Source organism: Balaenoptera acutorostrata, chromosome 7 (assembly GCF_949987535.1).
Source record: "Balaenoptera acutorostrata chromosome 7, mBalAcu1.1, whole genome shotgun sequence".
In the NCBI taxonomy this organism is placed as follows: Eukaryota; Metazoa; Chordata; class Mammalia; order Artiodactyla; family Balaenopteridae; genus Balaenoptera; species Balaenoptera acutorostrata.
The window spans coordinates 111,712,220-111,716,831 of record NC_080070.1 but is presented as its reverse complement, the minus strand read 5'-3'; positions in this window follow the sequence as shown (position 1 = coordinate 111,716,831).

The window sequence follows — 4,612 nt, the reverse complement described above, 5'->3', positions numbered from 1 at the left end:
CCTTTCACCCTTTACTTGAGAAAACTAAGAGTTAAGAGTCTTACAACAAAGATTATAATTAGGTCGCCTAACATAACGAGAAGTCTTTCCGCTAGTCGTCAGCTGCCCAGGATTCAACCCTTGCCTTCAAATAATTGCTAATATAATTGTACAAAGCCCTGAGAGTTCTTTGAAAAAATACATTCAGAGAAACCAAATTCAAAAGCAGTAGTTTTGTTTCTTAGTTGTCATTAAAAAAAAAAAAAAAAAAAAAACCTAAGAAACAGAAGTAAAAGGTGTCACTCAATTTCCATTAAAATATTCATGAACACAAATAGGAAAAGGTCTGCATCAGTATTGAAAATTAACGAGAACAGTCAACATATACCAAAAATCGGAGGCCATTTTACTAAATAAATCATCACTGGGACCAGATTTAAAAACACAATTAATGGATAACACATGCTCTGCTGCGTGAGCCAAAGCAGCGCGATTCGGAAGAAGGAGGAGCCCTGACCAAGCCCGGCCCTCCGACCCCAGCTCCCGCCCTGGGGAGCAGGCAACCACAGCCCAGTCCGCGCCCCCTTTGGCTTCTTCCTGTCTCCGCAAACTACTGTCATAAAAACCCTGCCATCAGTATAAATGTAGGAAAATTCTTGAAGAGCAGAACCGAGCTGAAGCAATCTGAGAACTAGACAGTGGGTCTAAAGAGAGACCCACGTGGACATTATTGGAGCTGAACGAACAGAGGAGGCGGAGGGGGCGGGAGGCCAGTGGGGAAAAGGGTGCGGGGCAATTGTGCCAAGCTCGCCCTTGCCTTTGTGTAGCTGGGGGCGGAGGGCGGAGGTCGGGCTCGTGATGGAGTTCCAAAGCCCGGACACGGCCTGGATAACGTTCCCCTGCCTCTGTGTCTCTCTGGACCACAGCCCAACTGCAGTGCCCTCCCTCCCTCAGACCTGAGTGCACCTGCTTGCATGCCTTAAGGGACCCTTAGACACGTGGTTAGTACTTGCCAGGGTCTCAGCTACATCCAAGTACTCTCTGAGGGCGCTAAGGAGACTCAGTGTATGACGACTGTTATTAAAAAAAAAAAAAAAAAAAAAAGGTCTGGAAGAGTTTCTCTTCACTCTCGGATAAATAAACCTAAATAATCAACATGCATGTCTAGACAAGACTGGTATTTCTAATAGCTTCCTTCCTGCCCCTGCCAGGGCTGCCAGCGCTCCTTGAAAAGTCACTGCTGACAAACTCTTTGGCTCCGGAGAACCCTCCAGGCTCCGCTGCCCACTTGCTGTTGCTCATCTATCTGCTTTCTGCCCCAGAGGCTCATAACCGGATACACCTCCTTCCTACCCCGTGGTGCTGGACCCATTTCATCACGTGACTTCTCACACGTCTCTTCCCAGATGGCTTCCCGCACTACCGTCTGTGAACAAGAGAACTTCATCCCGGGGATTTTCACAGACTCCTGTCTGCGTCCAGCCAAGGTCCAGAGCTACAGACCCCGTTCTCAGGAAGGCAGGACAACACAAAGCGAGCCAATAAGGACAGATCTGCTACATTAGAGAGGGGGAACAATGCCTCAGGACTTGAATGGAAAACTTTCCCTGAAATAGATTTGCTGCAGGAAACAGAAGAATATTTTAAAATATATTTGCTCCATACTCTTGAAAAAAAACAGAAACTTGAGCTGAGGCAAGAAGAGACTGCATGGAAACCAAAATCACAAGAGAGCCAAACTGAAATGTTTGTTGGAGAGAGAACAGCAAATCTGATACTGCAGACCGTCCTACTGTTGACATGGGGAAGGCATCTGAGAAGCGATCCCAGGACGTGGAGGGAAGGAATGAAAGTGCTGACCAAGGTATTAGAGAGAGTCACAAAGCCAAACTGTGAATAATCAGCCTCCCCAGAGGAGGAAGCCGCACAAAAGAAACAGAATAAATAACTCAAAGGAAAATAGAGAAAAGAAAAGAAGTTAATGTGTGCTGGAAGAATCTTTCCCCAATATTTAAAAGAAACCTGAGTCTGGAGATTTAAAAAGCAAACTCACCACGTTGTGCAGGGATGAGAAGGGATGTCCCTGGGGAGGACTCCCTTTCCCACCCCTCTTCCTCCTCCTCCCACACACCTCCCCCCGCCCCCCCCCCCAACACCACAGGCAAACCCACTTACAAAGCCTGATTCACATCCACCTCTGCCAGGAAGCAATTTCCTGATTTTCTTAACTGTTGCAATTCTCTCTTTAAAGCTCGCAAAGAAGTTTGATCATATTCTGCCGCTAGTGTTTATAACAATGAAAGTTTCTTATGTTAGTCTAAGTCCTCTAAGAAGCAGATGCCAAGAAGGGATGAAACGTGCAAGAATGTTATGATGGGGAAACACCTGTGAGAGAACGTGGGGAGGGGGCGGAGCGGCTGGGAGTGTGGGCAGACATGACGGCAAGTCTTACTCAAAGTGAAGGAGAAGGGGGGAGGGGTGGAAGCGTCCCAGAATGCTGTGCTGTACTTGTATGTTTTGTCAGGCTGCGGGGGAGTCCTAGAGACAACGTTGGCCAGTAGAGGGGTCCAGCATCTCCCAGGAACCGGCCTGCACTGAGTCATGGGCTGGGAGGAGTGCATGGGAGGTATGCATCTGTATAAACTCAGCAGTAAATTTCAGAGCATGGCAGCTAAAGCCCTTGGGTCAGTTACATGCTCTGTAGCTGGGCTGTCAGATACAGTCTGATGGCCACCACAATGGTCAATAAATATGAATTCAGCAATCAATTATCAAGCAACTAAGCACCAAGTGCCACACTCAGCACACAAAAAAGTACACATGCTCCAAACACCAAAATGGTAAAGACTGTATCCTTACATTTACAGAGTTCAAAATCTAATGAGGAGACAAACATGGAAATATGCAATTACCACAGAAGATGAAAGTGTGAGTGTAGAGGCATGTCCCAAATGCTACAGGAACAATAAACTCTACCTGCAAAGTCAGAGATATAAATGCAGAGGAAGTAAAAGTTAAGATATGCCTTGAAGAATGTCTAGGTGTGCACCAGGCAGAGATTCCAGTCAAAAGGAAATCACCTATGTGTGATGGGCTCTTATTGTTTATCTCAAATATCTGCAGTCCCTCCCTGGAGCATTGGGTGTACCTCCCTACCTCACTAATGCCAGACTTGACCACATGGAATGTGAACAGGAATGGCTCAGGGCACTTCTGGGGGAAGCTTCAGTAGCCTGGCTGGCCGTGGTGTGTTTTGCCCTGCTCTCTATTTTCTCTGACCAGAAAGGATCCCGAGAGGCGGCCCCATCAGCCTGCATTCCAGAATGAAGATGACATGAATCAGAGCAGCAGCTGTCTCTTGAGGGACACGTAGCATGAGTGAGAAATAAACCTTCGTTTCTATCACCCGTTCAGATTTGTGAGCCCAGCAGAACCTAGCACCCCAGCCTGTATCTGACTGATGCACTGACGGAGGTGGGATAGAATCCTGTCATCGAGTCTCCTAACGCATAGGCAGTGGAGTCCCAGTGAGGGCTTTTAACCAGGGAGCAGAAATGAGCAGATCTGGTTTATACAGTGTGGGAAGGAAGCCTACAAGGACGCGTTGTAATTATCCAGAGAGGAGTCTCTGACGACTAACTCAGTGACAGTGAGGGGCAGTGAGGGTACAGGAGGGGTGGATTTCAGTGACCTGCAGCGGGAGATTGCGGTCAGTGGGAAGAGTTGTGGGTCAGTGGTAGCGGCACACCCCCAATGCACGGGGGAAGAGCGGCTTCAGGAGAGCCGAGAAAGTGTTTGATTTTTGAATCAGAAGTTCCTTCAGGACATCCATGTGACAACAGGCAGTAGGTTCTTGGAAATATATGTTTGGAGTTTGGATAGCACTGAAGTAAATCGCTGTAATAGCTGAATCTTAGAGAATGTTAATCTTTTCCTTTTCCACTGTAAGTTTGGCCCATTAAGAAAAAGGTGGGGGGGGGGATGAATTGCCACACATAGTTGGCCGAGCTCCCTTCCAGACCACGGGGACCCCGTCACTTGCACAGTCTTTCCATATGCTCAATGGCCTTGATCATGAACTTTTTTTAAATAAATTTTATTTATTTATTTATTTATTTATTTATTTATTTATTTTTGGCTGCATTGGGTCTTCGTTGCTGCACACAGGCTTTCTCTAGTTGTGTCGAGCAGGGGCTACTCTTCCTTGCGGTGCGCGGGCTTCTCATTGCAGTGGCTTCTCTTGTTGCTGAGCACGGGCTCTAGGCACGTGGGCTTCAGTAGTTGTGGCTCGCGGGCTCAGTAGCTGTGGCTTGCAGGCTCTAGAGCACAGGCTCAGTAGTTGTGGCACACAGGCTTAGTTGCTCCATGGCATGTGGGATCTTTCTGGACCAGGGCTCGAACCCGTATCCCCTGCATTGGCAGGCGGATTCTTAACCACTGCGCCACCAGGGAAGTCCCGATCATGAACTTTTTGTTAGCTTTTTTTTCTCCTTAACACAGATGCAGGGGGATGAGAGTTCATCTTAGTCCACATTACCATCATTGATCCTTGAATGTCCTCTTCTCTTGTGTCTTTTGAATTTTCTTTTATCTCCATCCTCCACTGCCACTCGTCAGCTCCCACTTTCCCCAT